This window comes from Petaurus breviceps, unplaced genomic scaffold (assembly GCF_028583685.1).
Source record: "Petaurus breviceps papuanus isolate PSGF00001 unplaced genomic scaffold, PetGlider_PUasm1.0 90849, whole genome shotgun sequence".
NCBI lineage: Eukaryota > Metazoa > Chordata > Mammalia > Diprotodontia > Petauridae > Petaurus > Petaurus breviceps.
This window is the reverse complement of record NW_027187361.1, coordinates 4,910,929-4,929,565: the sequence shown is the minus strand read 5'-3', so window position 1 is coordinate 4,929,565 and position 18,637 is coordinate 4,910,929.

Sequence of the window (18,637 nt, the reverse complement as noted above, 5' to 3'; positions counted from 1 at the left end):
ATATATATATATATATATATATATATATATATATATATCAGTACCTTGTATGTTGTATTTGCCATGGTGAAGATAATTATATATTTTAATATAAACAAAAGTGAGGAGGTATTATAAATTAATGCCTTTGTCTATTGTATTTACCACATTGTATTTAGGTCAACCTTTGGTACAAGGGTTCATAATCTGAAGGTTATAGACCCTTTGGCTCATGGATATTTTTCAGTGGGTCTATGAACCTGCTTTTAAAAATATTTTGATACCTGTATTTTAATGTAATTGATTTATTTTGTAATTCTACACAGTTTATTTTGTGAATTTTAAAAATTAAGAGGCCTATAGATATCACTAGACTGCCAAAGGGGTCTATAACACAAAGAAAAGCTAGGACCCTCTGTTTTATGTAAAATAGCATTCCTTCCACTGAAAGCAATGTGACCCCAAATAGTGTAGAAATCTATAAAAAAAACTTTCAAGGAAATACAAATTTTTCGCATTGAAATTTAAAAAGACCAGAACTTCTCTTATTCAGCTCTTTAGTAATTATTAAATTAAGCAAAATTTATTAAGGCCAAGTTTTTTTTTAATTCTTTCATGAATCTTGCAATCCATTTAGAATTAGAAAGAAAACCAGAAAGTCTAGAAAATTAAAGAAACAGATACCAGCTCAGCTTGTTACGGTCCTTTAGAGTTGTGTGTCTATGAAGTAACCATACAATGTATACTCTCCTTCCCACATGAGAGTGTGACACTGGAGGATAGAAGGAAGGAAGGAAGGAAGGAAGGAAGGAAGGAAGGAAGGAAGGAAGGAAGGAAGGAAGGAAGGAAGGAAGGAAGGAAGGAAGGAAGGAAGGAAGGAAAGGAGGGGAGGGAGGGAGGGAGGGAGGGAGGGGGAGGGAGAATTGAATAGGTTTAAAAGATTTTCATATCTTCCTGAGACCAGTCTTTACTATGTATTTCATCTTAGTTTGAAATTGTGTTCATTTTCAGAACAGAACTCATATTCAGATATAAGGATTCAAATACTTTTGAAAGCCAACGCACATACAGAGAGAGAAAGAGAGGGAAGAAGGGAGATGGAGGAGAGAGGGGTGGGAGAAAGAGGGAGAGGGAGAGACAGAAATATCAAGGATAACTTCTTTCTGATTTTTAATCATAGAGAGTTGCCTGAGATTCAAGGATGCCACCTAGCTATTAAGCTATTTTGTCTTGTGGATATGTGAAGGATCTATAATCTTATTATTGTAAAGCATTCCTGGTGTGGAAATTCCCTCATGAAAGGCAGATCACTACCATACATGTCTTAGGAGGTAAGAACTAGAGACTTATTTATGGTCACACAGTTAGTAAATGCAGTGGCAGGATTTCAACCCAAGTCTTCCTGTCTCCAAGTACAGCACACCCCACTATTTGACATTTGACTTTGTTGAGACCAATATAGACATAACACATATACATATTTATGTATGTAGATGCATATTATATGTATATATTATATTGTGTGTATGTATGTTGTATTATATGTACATATTATGTGTGTGTATATGTATATGTCTGTGTATGTAAGTTTCAAAATCAGAAAATCTGGGTTCAAGTTCGATCTAAGACACATACTGGCTGTGACCCTGTGTAAATCATTTAATCTTTCAATACTCCCAGGAAACTCCCAAAGACTATAAATTGCAAAAGAATTGCTGACTTGTATTAGTAGATGGTGATTTCTACCTAGAATGTCTCTATACCAATGAAATGACATGTCCAGATCAAATATACACATATACATTGTTATACAACGTATTCATTATTATATGTCATAATATAATAATTACATATATCATAATTCGAATTATATAACATAATATAATAATGTAATAATTATTATATAATATATTCATCCACCCCACCTTACCCCACAAAACTGCACTCATTTTTTCCTGATTTTTTTTTAATATCTGTTATATCTCTGGTTACAAGTCCACTCCACGGTATAGAGAACTACATCAGGCTGAAGAAACTCATTCCATGTAAATCAAGGGATTAGTTCCCACAAGAGCATACTAAGTTCTTGCCCATATTTTTATGTTTATTCAAGGCCTGATTAAAGCACGTTCAGAGATCGTTGTTCAAAGAATACTTCAAATACTCCATTACCAGCTTCATGCTAATAGTGCCCGCACATGTGAGGGCTTCAGAATTAGAATGTCTAAAAATATAACTGAATAAACACACAATATAAGCCACAAAGGAACAGAGAATTATGGATACACTTAAAGGGGATGAGCAAAGCTTAAATTACAGGTCTGAAAAGTGTGATTTCTTTTTCTAAAGCTTTGTTCTCTTTTTTAAATGGTTCTAATTCTACGAAAACACAATAAAATACAAAGCCTTTGAGGAGGAAAAATGAGGCAGTGCAGCCCTAATTCAGTTTAATTAATGTCATCCTCCTGTTCTTTAGTCTACAAACAATTATGGAAAATGTGACATAGCTTTATCCCTCCTTCCTTAACTACTTGGTTCTTCGGCTAAACTATATTATCACCAACTCAGGGCCATGCAGAAGGTAATTCTAAATTATTGCCAGACATAGTTCTAAAATCCAGACAGAATGAACTCAGTTCCATCTCTGCTTCCTGGGGAGACAGGTGAGTCTGCCTTCTGGCTTACCTCAGACAGGTGATTAAATGAATTCTCTTCAGAGAGCTCCGAAAGCATCCCAACTTTTGACTGGCACCATAATTCTTCTTCCTCAAGCAGGCAAAGTTAAGGCCACAAATACTTTAAGGGGGAGCAAACTTTAAAAAAAAAGTCAATAGCTATAAAAGGACCATAATTATTTTGCTATATTGCATATGATGGCAGGAATCTTATTTTCTATCTGGAATGAACTTCATTTCTAAAGTGCTCAACAATGGATTCTATTCTCCCCTAAGTCATTCCTTGTCAGTATCCTCAGTGCTTAGGGAGGCACTTTGAAAACAGCTTCCTATAAGCTATTTCCCATTCCATGGAATAAATTCTTTTATTTAATCATTTGCAGACCACAGCTCCACATGAATATACCCGCCCTAGTGTCACTGAGAAACTACAGGAGATAAAACACTCAGTTCCTAATCCCAATTAAATTCAAGCCTATCCAATTACTAATGCTCAAGCTATACCTGTTACTAGACAAAATCTCAACATTATTACCTATTAACTTTAGGATTGGGTCACTTAGAGATGCACCTTCATCCTGAGAAGTGGAAGTGGATCATTCTCTTATCTTACTATTGACTTCTGTTCAAAAGAATGAGGTTGTGGGGGCAGCTAGATGGCACAGTGAATACAGCACCAGCCCTGGAGTCAGGAGGACCTGAGTTCAAATACAGCCTCAGATACTTAACACAAAGCTAGCCATGTGACCCTGGGCAAGTCATTTAACCCCAATTGCCCTGCAAAAAGAAAAAAAAAGGATAAGGTTGTGTTTTTTTGATGAGCAAAACTAGTGACAGCAGGAATGATGGGAAAGAGATTGCCTGTTAATCAGCACTAAAAGCTATCTGACTTATGGGGAAAATCCAAACTACAAGATTACACCACAAGTCTGGGAAGGACTATATAGGACCTTTTGGGAGAGCAAGAGATCCATCAGAATGCTAAAGGGTTGTCTCAATGGCGATTCAAAATTCCATTGACTTTTGTGGGAGTTGATGAGGTTATTTGAAAGCCTTGTATATTTATATATCTTTTTGTGCCTCTTTAAGTCCTTGTGTCTTTTTTATTTTTGCTTTTTGGAGGTCAGTTGGGGTTAAGTGACTTGCCCAAGGTAATACAGCTAGTGTGTGTCAAGTGTCTGAGGTCAGATTTGAACTCAGGTCCTCCTGACTCCAGGGCCAATGCTCTACTACTCACTGCCCACCTAGCTGCCTTTTGTCTTTTATATTTTCTATGGAATGAAATAAAAGTTTTCTACCAATATGTAATATTTTGAGTGTCTACACGGAGGACAGGACCTTGTTACCCACAGGAGGGAACCTAGACATGAGTCAAACATAAATTATATTTATGTGTTTTTCTGAAGCAACTCTAGGCAGAAGCAGAATGCCAAAGAGTAAAACTGACCCTCTGGGGTGAGGCCTGCTATGTTCAAACCAAGATCCATGGGAGCCTGTGGATTTTGGGGGTACTGAGCCATAAATTACATTTTGGAGATTCACCCCAGATCTAAGGGATTGATTTCCAAAGAATGATAATTGCATATTTTGGGTAACTCACACATATTGAGGGTTCACCTGAGCCTTGCTGTCAGGAGTCTGTCCTGCTGAGTACCAGGCAGTGAATCACATTGGAGGCAAGCCTAACCCCTGAGAGCCAATCAAGAATTCTATGTCTTCTTAGCTAGGCATTCGTGGACAAATTCATTCTATCAGGATGGAAGTATCCTGCAGATGCCCCCAAAGACACACAATTTATAAACTAATCAATTTGATTAGAGACTCTTCTGATTAATCCCTTTCCCTCCTACAGAAGGTAAGTGATTTATTGGCATGGTCTCTTCTTATCCCAAACTAGCCCCTAGAAACATTTTATTGAAGTAGTTTTAATAGTTGAAAAAACATTGTAGCTATATTATATTTATATTTTTAAAGATTTCCTTTCTTTTGTCCATAATCTTTCCAGTTCTAGTTCTCTTCATAGTCAACTACTTTGTAATTCAATGTTTTAATTAGTGAGCTCAGTGTTTCCGGCAAGTTGATAGCTTCATATTGAACTTGGGGAAGCAGTATCTCCTGAGTTCCATCCTCTGTTCCAATCAGGATCTGACAGATGATAAATCATTCATGCCAGGAGGACCTTCCATTGGTGATTAAATATGTGAGGAACATATCTCAGCAGTTAATTGTAGAGAGGCCAAAATGCAAGCAGCTGTTGCTGCCATACTCGCTGCTTTTTTTATTTTTAAAGAAAAGCGTACTTCATTAACTAGGTTTGCTCATTTTTCTTTCTCCCTTGAAATAGATCTTCACTCCATCAGATTGCTTTACCAAGACATTCATTCCAATTGTAGGAAAAGTGAGGTAGACAGACTGCCAAAGATGATAAGCCTAAACCAAGTCAAAGGTATGTGACAATTGCCAATTAAGAACTTCTCCTCCTGAAGCCATTTTGCTCCTGAGATGTCTTCTCTGGTGAGGTTAGGCATCACAAAGGTGAGGAGGAAAGCTTTATGCAAATAACACATTTTACTTTCAAATTCCTCAGCACAATTATCTGTTATGTTCCAGAAAATTGGTGATAACTACAAAAGGAAAATAATGGATAAGTACTACAGGAAACCAACTGTAATGAATGCTAAAAACTGCCTTTCTTCAAGCTCAGCCTCGATTCTTCTGTTCTTTCCGTTTGGGTGGCACATGACTTCTTATCTCTGGGTTTTAGCCCTCATTTTAAGAGTCCCTTGTACATTTAGTGAAGTTTAGGAAATGAATTGTTTGCTTTCTAGACAAGTTATATATCTACCAATACTCTAACTGGATTTTTTTTACAAGATATTACTTTTTCAGAGAAATATTTTTTTGTGCATACAACATTGACAGAAGTCAAAGAATTAAGCAATATTAATCTAGATTTTCATGGAAAGAAATTCCTCAAAATTCCTGCTAAAAATCGTTCCATAGGGGCGGCTAGGTGGCACAAGGAATACAGTACCAGCCCTGGAATCAGGAGGACCTGAGTTCAAATCCAGCCACAGACACTTAACACTTACTAGCAGTGTGACCTTGGACAAGTCACTTAACCCCAAATGCCCTGCCTTCCCCCATCCAAAAAGGCAAAAAAAAAAAAAAAGTATGCCATATATAATCCCAAAGCTGCTTAAAATAACAATTCCCAGATGATAGAATTCCAGACAGTTTTGTTTCGTTTTTGCTTTTTCAAAGCACTCATGTGGCCATGCTTACTCCAAACCTGATTCAGTCCATGACTCACTGGACTTCCAGATCTTTCCTGGATGTTAACCCTCCCTCTAAACACACAGATAACCTCTTCCAGCTCCTTTGAATGGGCTGTCTAATCCTATTAAAATGTAAACTCCTAGAATTCAGAGGATTTCTTTTTTGTTTGAAAGCTACTCAGCATAGTGGCTTGATATATAGTTAGCAATTAATAAATGCTTTATCTATCTTCTATCTATGCATCTACCAATCGATGTATCTACGCATCTAGAATTGTCTATATTGGCATCTCATCTCTTTTTTCCATGTAAAACGTCCTCTCTGAAATCAAGAAATGGCCTTTAGTTTGTAAAACTTAGATGTTGATAACTAATCAACAAAACCATGTATGAACTACCTACCATACTCAAGGCTCCACTGTACTTGGCCTCTGGCCCTACAGAAACAGTGCCAGTCTTTGGAGACTTTTCTTTGGGTTGGGTGGGGTTCAGTGGAGGCAGAACAGTATAAACTTAGGCTACTTTGCAACATTGCTCGGTGGATAGAGCACTGGGCCTGGAATCAGGAAATAGATTATTCAACCATTTTCAGTCAAGTCTGACTGTTCATGACTCTTTTTGGGGTTTTCTTAACAAAGACACTGGAATGATTTGCTATTTCCCTCTTCAGCCCATTTTACAGATGAGGAAATTGAGGCAAACAGGGTCAAATGACTTGCCCATGATCGCACAGCTAGTATCTCAAGGCCAGATTTGGACTCAGAAAGGTGAGTCTTCCTGACTCCAGGTCCTGCACTCTATCACTATGACACCTAGCTGCTCCTATCAGGAGTCAGGAAGACCTTAGCTCAAACCAACCTCAGACACTCAGTAACTGTGTGACCCTGGGCAAGTCACTTAACCACCATTTGCCTTAATCCACTGAAGAAGGAAATAGCAAACCCCTCCAGTATCTTTCCCAAGAAAAACCTATGGATGACATAGTTCGTGGAGTCATGAAGAGTCAGACAGAACAGAACAACAACAAATAGCAAAGAGTAATTTGAGAGACATCCCCAACAATTGGGGAAAACAGGAAAAGCAGTCAGGAAAGGTGGGTTTGAGCTAATCCTTGGAGGTAGATAAAGATTCCGACAGCAGATGGGAGAGAAGCAGGGAGGAAATGCATGCAATCTAGGCCTGGGGAGGCGGGGTAGATAGTCTGTGTGAATGCAAGAGGCAAGAGATAGAATGTTGAATACTTAGGGCAAGCCAGTAATCCAGTGTGGCTAAAACATGAGATTTGTGAAGGAGAATAATATAAAATAAGTCTGGAAAGGTAAACTGGCACCAGATTATGATGGGTTTTCTGTGACAGGGTGAGATCTTGATCATAGATCATAAGATCTGAAACATAAAGAAAACTTAGACATCCTCTAGTCCAATGAAGCCCACAAAGTTTAAACAACTTGCCCAAGATCATGCAGGAAATAAGAAGCAGAAATGGAATTCTCAGCCAGGTCTTTTCACCCAGGATTAATGAAAAGCAAGGTCGAATAATAGGTAGAAAATTGGCTTCAGAGTCTGGAACAGAACAGGTGCAGCTAGGTGGTGAAATAAATAGAGCATGGCCCTGGAGTCAGGAGGACCTGAGTTCAAATCCGGCCTCAGACACTTGATACTTAACTGTGTGACCTTGGGCAAGTCACTTAACCCCAATTGCCCTGCCTTCCCCCCTCCAAAAAGACAAGAGAGTCTAGAACAGTGGTCACTAAAGCAGAGGTCATGCATCCTCAGAGCGTGCAATGTAAGGGTATGCTGCAGCAAATTGTCCAAAGAATGTAAAATCAATCCAAATGTAGAGAAATGGGTCCCATTCCATTCTTCAAATGAAAGCCAATTCTTGGTTGGTATTTACTCCAACTATACTGCCCCATTCACCCATTATTTTCAGGACTTCAACCTCATGCCTCAGCTCTAAACTCACCCTGGAATCTCCCTCAGTGCCTGGGACCCCCCACTCTAGAAAATCTCTCTCCCAGCTACCTTCTCCCATTGATGAGCTTCTCCTGGTGCTTCCATTTTGGTGAGGGGTCCAGGTTATTCCACCCCCACCCCACCCTCCCCGCCAGACTGCACTCCTGACTTCAGATTTCATCTACCATGCCTCTGTACCAGGTACCGTCATCTCCACCCCCAACCATTTTCTGTTCTCTTTTCTGTGTTGTCTTACCCCATTGGAATATAAATTCCTTAAGGAAAAGAACTGTTTTTCTTTTTGCTTGTAATTTTATCCCCAGAACTTAACAGAGTGTCTGGCACAAGGGAAGTACTAAATAAATGCTTGTTCCCTGACATGACAGATCAACACTCCCTGGTTCTGCCCCTTCTCACTGCTGGTTTCCCATGGCTATGATGAACGTCAGTTCCTCGGGGCAGTTATAACTTAATCATTACCAGGCACTCAGAGCTGTGACAGCTTCATGTAGCAAGAACATCCACACTCTCTCATCCTGACCCCCTATGTAACTCCTGGCTACAGTAAGCCCCTTAGCCAGCAGGCTCTGCCCTCCAGAGTCGTGGCCAGCAAATAAGCCCTGGTCTACACCTTTGCTTTTTCAGTGGAACACAGGATGAACATGTACACCTGGTTTGTGACCTGTATCATGGGTCCTTTACATTATCTTTCCTACCAAACTCACCTCCTATCTTGAACATCACTATTATTACTATTTTTTTAAGCAATAGGGGTTAAGTAACTTGCTCAAGGTTACATGGCCAGTTATTTCTGGGTGTGGTGCTAAGTATCAGAGCCTAGATTCGATCCCAAGTCTCTCGACTCTGGGGCTGGTGCTCTTACTCACTGACACCTGGCCACCCCGTACATCACTGTTATTAAGAACTAACCACACAGGCTCATAAACTTACCTCAGTGTCACCGTATCATCTGCCATTTCTTACTTTATCAGTTCACACATGCAACCAGTACCTCCCTATCATCTCTCACAGGCAGGGGGAAGGGGAAGTTTCTGGTCAATGTTTAACAGCTGGGTCTCAAAAAAAAGTATGTTCTCAAAACACTTTTAAAGTTAATTTGCGTTATTAACATTTCCCCATCATTTTTGTAAATCTAAACATTAAACAACCAATAAAATAATAAATCAAGTCAGTTTATAACTTTCCAATCTCTGAGGTGTAAATCTAACACTGAAAATTTAGCAGTTGGCTCCAGCCCACCCCCACTTCTCTGCTCACATAATTACCATCCTAGGTCAAGGCTTCAACTCCTCTCACCTGGGCTATTAAAATCACCTTCAAATTGTCCTCCCTCCCTCAATTCTCTCCCAACTCTAATTCATCCTCCACACAGGTACTGAACTGATTTTCCTAATGTGCATGTTTGACCATGTCTCTGTTCTAATAAATAAGTAAACTCCAATAGCTTTAGAATCAAATATTATTTTGTCTTTATCTCATCCTTGGAATGTCCACATTTTGTATAACTTTATTATGATGTACACAATTTTTATAATTTATGAATTAAAAATATGTATGTTATATATATATATATATATGCTAAAAACTTTTTTTAATGGATAGGGGTACTTCATCAAAAAAGTTTGGAGACTGCTGGACTAGAAGGCCTGAATTGAAATCCTTCCTGTCACAAGCACAGTCTCTTAGCTTCCCCTAACTCTAAGACTAGAAATTGGAGACTAGACACTGCCCTGCATTTATAGAGACACTTTAGTTCCTAGATATTCCCTTTCACAATGAAATTATGTCTCATCTTTATATAGACATGTACACATAAGTGCTTGTTGATGCCTGCCTAAATCCTAATTATCCAGAACAGTTTGTATGATTTAGATCAATATTTCTGAACCCAAACTCCTGAAGACCAAGCAAATATCCGATTTCTTTATTTTGATCCAGTTGTTCTTCCACCATTGGTCTTGGTGGTTCCAGCATACTCTTATGCCAACTCCAACCAAGTCAACCAAATTTTCAGTATGACCACTCACACCCCAGAAATCAAACTTTGCAAATCAAAGCTTGATTTATTGTTTTGTTGATGGTCTAGAACTAAATTTAAGAAAGTGATGGGGAAAATATTAATAATGCAGATTAAACTTCAAAGTGTGTTATAAGCACATTTATTTTTGAGAGCTGGTTGTTAAAAAATTATCAGCACATCCCTGCTCTGGTGGAAAGGAAAGGAAGCAGGGGAAGAGACAGTCACATGAGGAAAGAGCAGGATGAAAAGAGAAGGAGAAGAAATCAGTTGTGGGTTTGGGTTTGTTTAGTTTGTATAATTAAATAAGTAAGGACTTTTGACATAAAATTTGTATGAACTAATAAAAAATTTTAGGAGGGAAGAAGAGTTGAAAAACATCAAATTAGACCAAGTCTATGCCATGAGCACTACTTTGTTTTACCACAGCAGGTGCTAAATACTGTGCTGAAGTGTTATTAACACCTTCCCTCCAGTCACTTCCCAGCACTAGACAGGCTCCATGGGAAGTACTTCCTTCCATTCAAGAAGGAAAGGCTTACCTATAGGCATTATTATGGATACTATCTCTTTCACCAGGACTGCTTTCACCCAGCTCTTCTCATAGAAAGGGAAGTACTGGGTTTTACCTTCTCTCTGCGATGCAGTGGGAAGGAAGCCAGATTTGGGGATCAAAATGTGTGATAACCCTGGTCACTTTAACTTAACCTCTAACATTTAGGGCTTGGATTAAATGAAGTCTAAAATCCCATAAAGCTCTAAATCTAGAGTAACAACCTGCTCCAAATACAACCTTCCTTTAGGTTTTCTGAGGATTTTAATTGGTAATAATCAAGCAGGAAAAAAAATAGAATCAAGTCTTCTCATTATTTCCCTTGCCTTCTATTACAGGAAAAACCAATAGATTGTAGGATGGACCAAGAGATGTTAATTGTTCAAGAGAAATTCATTTACATCTCAGAGAAAACCTGCCAGCTTCCATCATAAGCATTTCCTTCTCCCTCTTTCCCCTCTAAAACATGAAGGTCATCTTAGGTCATTTCTTCACATGGCCCTCCCTCTTTTTTTCTTTTAGTCATCTAACTCAGATAATTCGATTCTCATTATGACATCCATATCTACTGGCTCTTTTCCTTCTGCCTATACACATTCCTAAGTACCCTCTTTCTTTAAAAAATTTTTAAAAAATTTTAAACCTCCACTTGCTCTGTCATCCCCTCAGGATAGTATCCTTTACTTACCTTTCCTTTTCAAATACAACTAAGTTTGTGCAGTTACCAGTACAATTACTTGTAAAGCTTAGTTAACTAAATAACTGAACAAATGGAAAAAACTAGCTGTTCTGTAAACTTAATTTATTTTATTTGGATGTTATTGCTTTTACTGGTCTAATTCAATGGAAAATTACTATCCTCTCTACCTCAGATTGCATGTTTAAACAAGTCCAGCTGACTTCAGAGATTTTCTAAAACTCAAGAGTATGATAAAGCTATAACCAGTGAAAAGAAAGCATCATGATCTAATCTACACTTATGTGGATGTGCATTTCCAATGTCTTGGTGAACAAAGAAATAAATATTAATAAGTTGTTATCCTTCAACAAAGTTGTTAACCAGATTCATTCTAAGAGCTTACAACCCAAAGCTCTAGTTACACAGTATTAAATGAATAATGAAAGAAGTGTGAAGAAAAACAAAGATCATTTGATTTGGTCACATCCAAGGGGCTTTGCAATGAGGGAATTATATTTTCTTTTGGATTCCAGCCTGCTATTAGTGAACTAATAGTTATGCTTTTTTGATTGGTTAGTCATCACTAAAAGACGAATCCAATTTGCTCATTTTCTAGCTCCTATTGTCCTATTTAGTTAGCCAATACCTAGGTGATACACAGGGTATCCATACCCATCACCACCATTTTCCCCTCTCTGCATCCTAATTCCCAAGTGACCTGATCCTCCTTTCTCTGCTCCTTGATCAGTTGAAAATCTTGACCTGCAAACCTCCCCAACTATCTGCTGAGTAGTCAGAGAACCACCATTTTTCTATGGAGCTTTCAAGAAATCCCTTAGTCAACAAATAACATAGTCCTAACATCTGCAAGACAGTCTAGGACACTCCAACTAGGCTCAAGGGAGTGGGTGAAGGCAACTGAAAGGGTTTCTCATTACAGTAAACACCTTAAGAGCTTTGGAGACAATTAGACAAGCAGAAATACCAATGTGTAAAAAACAAAAAAAAAAGTATGCATTGATAGAGTCACAGAATATGTAAGCTATAACAATATCACAGGATATCAGATATAAAAGGAAATGGGGACAAAGATGTTAAGTGACTTGACCAAGGCCACACAGTAGTAGGTAGCAGAACTCCGATTTGACCCCAGATCTTCTAATGCTGAACCTAGGACTCCTTTGTCTAGACCCTGATGCCTCACCACTTTTCCTTTGCTCCTCAATCCACTGTTTTTCTTCTTTGGTCATGAATCTGAAATTGAAACTGGAAAAAAAAGTTCTTCTAAAAGTATCCTTGATAAACCAACATGGCCTAAGACAAAGTGGATGTTTTTCCAAACCTACTGAGGCCAAACTACTGTGGCATCTGCAAATACAGCCAGAAGCACAATACATAAGTTTTCTAAGGATCCTAAGGTCAAAGTCTAGTTTGAATTGGGCATTGTTAACAAAGGGAACAGTCAGGGGATATAGGAAATGAGATAGAATGTAGGAAAGACATGGCAAAATTGTCAGAAGGGAAATCCAAGGATGGTAAACCAGGGAGGAGGAGTCAGAGGTGGGAAAGACAGCGTTCTGGCAGAGCGTGGAACAGCTACGGTAAGATCTTTCTTAGCTTTCCATTGCTAGGAGTATGATTTTATGTCTGGGCCTTTGACACCCATCCATACTTCTTAAGTGATGATGTTTATACAGGTGTGTACACACAAAAGCCATTGGATGACTGTGCAGATTGAAATAAATACTCATATACATCATTCTGTTTTATTATGGAGACCTCAAATGTAACAAGCCTGAGTAATAGACCTCTAACAGTGGGTTTATTTTAGGGTTGACCTGAATTAAAAATAAACCAGTGAAAATTATGCAATAGACCATTCTTAGCACTATATGACTGTTTAAGGTTACACAGAAATGTTAAGATCAGGGCAGTTCTCTGTGCCCTTTAAACAGGGCATGTAAGGATTTTAACTTCTAACCAACATATTTTCCCTCAGGTTTTTCAAATGTCATTAGCTTTCACATCCAGTATTTAAATGGTGAAAGGGAATTGGAGAGGAAAAAAAAGGAGTAGTCATGGTCTTTTTTGAGACTGAATTGTAGTAGCAAATGGAGCAAATTCACCAAGATAGACCTTGGGATATCCCTACTCTACTGGTATCAAAAATGCTATTTTTATAATGAGTCATCAGAGACAACTAACTTAAAGTTGTATTTTGGTTCTGAAAAGTATCTCTAGACCTTGACATCACTGTTGGAATAAGGGTCATTGGGTTAAAGTGTCTTCTTGATCTGTCGACTTCAAGAATTCAAAAGCACTGAGGGGTATGAAAGAAGGGAGAGTACAAATATAGCTCCACATGATGAAAATACTAATGATGGTTAACATTTATATAACACTTTAAGGTTTGCAAAGCAGTATAGTTTGGATGAGGAAGATAGATGCAACATATATACCAGGAGAGAGACCATTTATTACTCTAGCACTTAGTACAATGCCTAGCACATAGAAGATACTTAATAAATGTTTATTGATTGATTGATAGTATTAATCAGAAGAGGAAAGGGCAAATTAGAGTGGTTAAAAGCTTCTTGCTGAGGGATACTAAGACAGCTATATCTCAATATGACAGGGATAAGCAGGAGGTAGGCTGTCTTGCCAGGTCATGTACTTGGCATGTGATGGAGAATCTCTCCCAGATTTGTCAAAATTGATTGCTACTACCCACTTCTGAAAATTCAGGTAGGAACAAAAACACACTCAAATGGAACGTACCCTTTTGGAGGACCTAGATAGAAAAGTGAAGACCTGTGCAACACAAGGTGGGGTGGGGGTTAAGCAGAGTGTGTGTAGCAATTCTGTTGATTGAAGGTAGTAAAACAATAGAAAGGCCAGTGTTGAGAAGTGAATAGATGATTAAGATGTTTTCAGAGAATGTGACTTGTTTTTATTTTTTCTGTATCATACTTTAAGGAACAGAAATGACAGGAATAAATATAACGTAACAAGGACAAGTAAGAATATATTTGATCAGAGATTTACTTCTTTTTTTTTTATAAGCAATCGCGGTTAAGTAACTTGCTTAAGGTTACACGGCCAGTCATTTCTGGGTGTGGTGTTAAGTATCTGAGCCTGGATTTGAACCCAGGTCATCCCAACTCTAGGGCCAGTGCTCTTACTCACTGCACCACCTGGTCACCCCTAGAGATTTACTTCTGATGAAGTAAAATGAAAATGGAAGAGAATGAGAAAACTGCTCACATATATTCACTAATCCAGATGTCACAGAGAGTAAGTAGTAGCAAGTATGAAAATAGGAAAAAGAAACTCAATGCAGAGGTCCAATAATTCTCAAGAGAAACATTTCCCAGAAAAGAAATGTGATAATATTTATGGATGCAGAAACTAAACGGTAAGTACTCAAAATACAGGATACCAGTTAAGTAAACTGTTTTAATGCAAATCATTCATTAGATCTCATAGATGCCCCAGAGACTTGGTGGGATGTGACTCATAATTAATATGGAAACAAAATATATAAGGTTTTTTTAAAAAAAGAACAGATTAAGTAAAAGAGATACTGAAGTAACTTATATAGTAAGAGTTATTCTCTTTCAAGAGAAAATCCACATACAAAAAGCAATTGGATGAGGATTGGGGGTGGGAGGGACACAGAAGTAGTATTGAAGTATGAAATTACTGAAGACAATCTATCCAGAAGAATGAAATGGATGACAAGTTTCAAAAGCAGTTCACAAACCTGAGGACATAGGAAGAGGAGATTCCAATCAGCCAAAAAGTATCCACTGAATTCTCTAGTATGTGCCAGGATCTGTGTGCATATATGAAACTATTCGAATATCTTATAATACTTATAATAATAATATAATTATTATAATATATCTTATAATAACTTATAATATAATTATTATAACACATCTTATAATAATAATAACTTCTAATAATTCTCCTCTGCTAAAAGAGGGATAGCTGATCAGTTATTTACTGAATTACAATTTCATTCATCAAAAAATGAAAGATGCAACAAAGACAACTGCTAATTTGGACCTGATTCTAAATAAAATCAGAAGGAATGGGTTTGCAAAGATGGTAAGAACCTTGCAAGAAAGTGACCTTGGTTTCTAATAGTTTATAACAGATGAGGATTAGAACTCAGAGAACTAAAGATTTCAGGGAAAAAATATATATTTTAAAGGGTTTAGAGATAATTAAGATCCCAGGTACTATAGTGGAAATTAGCTAAAGATGGAAAGCTCTCAAAAATAAAAAATTGACAGTATATCAATAAACAACTATTCATCAAGCACCTACTATGACAATTCAATCTAATAAACAGCTATTAAGTGCCTACTACGTGCTGGACACTTTGCTAATTGCCGGGGATAGAATCAATAAAGATAATTCTTGCCCTTAGGTTCTTACAATCTAAAGAGAGAGACAACACACAAAAAGAGGCAGAAAAGGGAGGTTGGTAGAGAATGGAGCATCAGGAGTTACTTGATTCTTGTTCCATGGAATTGAAACCAGGCAGGACAGTAGATAAAAAGTGAAATGAGCCTAGAGTCCAGTCTCTACCTTCTATGAAGGAAAGCCCTGAGAGGAGTTTGGTGCTCTGCCCTCTAGCCCTCCAGGCAGAATGGACAGGGAGGAGGTGCTGACAATGAGGCTTGAGCTAGCACCACATGGTTAGTTTAAAAGGGATGAGTTGATCCCAGCGCAAGCATTATACTAGGTACTGTGGACACAAGTAAAAAGAATAAATAATTCCTGCTTACAGTAGGCTTTAAATCTAATGTAGGAAACACGTGCTGTGAAAAATAAAAGTAAACAGAAGAACAAAGTTTCAAGTATGATCACTTTATTAGCAATGCTGGCAACTGCCAATAAATTGGATCTAAGCCTCCTTAATAGCCAAAGATATTCATGGCAGAATGCAGCACATTCTTATTGTCGAAAAAGAGGAACTAATCAAAATACATATTTATTAGGTTAATGCATATTCATAGAATTTTCAGGAATAAGGTAGTATGGCTGGAATAGGGAAGTAGGTTGATTTGTAAGATTTGCCTTGGGGACATTCCTGATCTCTTATGACTTATAATAAACCAATGACTAATGGATCATTATCAAGAAACTTACAAGGGGGTCTTGCATAGTTGGAAAATCCTTGTGGCAAGGAAAGGAAATCTCACCCCTGAGAAATGTACAAACATTCTGTGGTAACTTTTTTAATCCCATTTTTGTCAGATTTGCTTATCGCTCAGATTATGGGGAATTTACCAATTACCCAATACCCTGCTAGCCTTCACAGGATCACATACATACTTCTATTTCCCCAGAACTGAAGTAACTTTACTAACTTATCCTTATATGATTTAAAGAGCAAAATTACAAAGTTAATTGAGGTTTGATTAGTAGAATCTGATTTCAAATTCTTACATATTATATAAAAATATACACAGCATAAACATAAAGTTAATAAATCAAAATGAAAACAAATAATTATAATGAGGGACATGGGAGCTATTGAAAGTGATAATGTATTTGCATGGGGAACCTACTGACAATCTTAGATTTTTAAGGCATGTCAATCTTTATTCAGATTAATTAATGTAATTAGTAATCTTAACTCTAGAGAACTGGTAATATAACATTTTCCTTTCCCAAACAGAAGCATTGAACTAATTCTGTAGACAGTTGCAAATTCTTCCAGGATTGGTTGATCTTTGTCAATTTGCTTTATTTCTCTCCTTGACATAAGGGATGGTTCTATTGGGGGAGGGGGGGTGAGTGTTATTGGGAAATGATTTTTTTACGGCATCCAAAAATTTTTCTTTTAAAAAGATATATACAAAAGATAGAAGCAAGGGGATATACCTGAGTATAGATAGATACAAAAAAAAATAGTAAATCATGGAAAAATAATGTTAGACATGCAGAAGCCTAGAACAACCTGACACTTGTGAGAAAAGCAGAGACTCTGGGGGAAAGACCCCTTATTGTCGCTCTAACATATTGTCCTTCTAAAATTGTCCCTTCATTTTCAGACTCCATGCCTTCTCACCAGGTGTCCCCCATGCATGTACAGAATGTTCTACCTCTCCAATCCTGGCTTCCTCAAGACTCAGCACAATTATTACTTTCCCCCAGAGGAATTTTGCTGTCAAATTCCCTTCCCTACTCTCACTATTACTGCCTTCCCTTTAAGATGATTTCTCATTTACACTGTATATGTCTTCCATGTACACAATTGTCTGCATGTCATCTTCCTCATAAAAGCATGAGCTCCTTCAGGGCAGAGACTGCATTTGGGGGTTGAGTTTGGTTTCTTTGCATTTCTTTGTATCCCAAGGACTTAGCACCACACAGTACCTAGCACATAAGCACTTGATAAATGCTTGATGATGATAAGGGGCAGAGTTAAGAGATAGGATCCATGTTCTCAGGGAATGGAATGATGATTTCTTTTGTCTGAATTTGTGATTTCATTGGTGTAGGGCAGTGGGTGTCAAAATCAAATTGAAACCCAGACCACTGATCTGTACATAAAGATTCCCACCGCAGCATATTAACTTAGTTTTAAAATATATTATCTATGTTTTATTGTAATTTTATGATATTAAATATTTTCCAATTACGTTTTAATCTGGTTCAGAATACATTCCAGAGTACTGCAGTCAGTAAACTAAATGTTTGAGACCTGTGGTGTAGGAAACTCCCCAGTAAGGGGATTCCATCTGTCAATACACATAGGCATTTGCTCTGAAGTCTTGGAGAGTTGTCTAGGCTTCTGAGAAGTTAAGGGACTTGCCCAGGGACACACAAGCAGTATGTGTCATACTGACTTCAAATCTAACCCTCTATTCATTATTAACACCCTCCTAAAATGAGGATTACTGGAAATAAAAATGGACTCATTCAGCATCAATGTTGATTCTATTCTCTGTATCAATGAGAATGATCTTCAGCTGGGATATATAGGATGCAACTGGATAACAGGAAATTGATGTCCTAGCTAAGTTAGGTGGTTCTATGTAAGCACTCAGCTGCCTTCAATGAGTAACTCAAAAAACATCTAAAAGAATTTCTTGGTTTGATTATTGAGCCACTTCAGACAGGTGGCCTTTGAAAAAAATCCTAGTAAACATAGAGGTGCAATAGAAATGAAGTCGGGCAAAAAATACCCCCGTTGTCAATGGGGGAGAGGGTGGTGTGGGTAGAGATCGGTTCTTAAACTCTAGGCCTGAATTCAATTCCAGGTATAATTCTAGAATACACTTGTAACCTGACTCCCAGTTCAGCTCAACCAAAAAGAAAGAGAAAGACTCAAGTCTTGCCAAGATTAAATTCTCCAAACTCTCTAGGAGGGCAGGATGAAAATCAAGGATCTATTGAGGAGCTAACTCTCCTCTACGTATCTGCCTTCCAAAGTCTCTCTACAAGTCTTCTCATGTA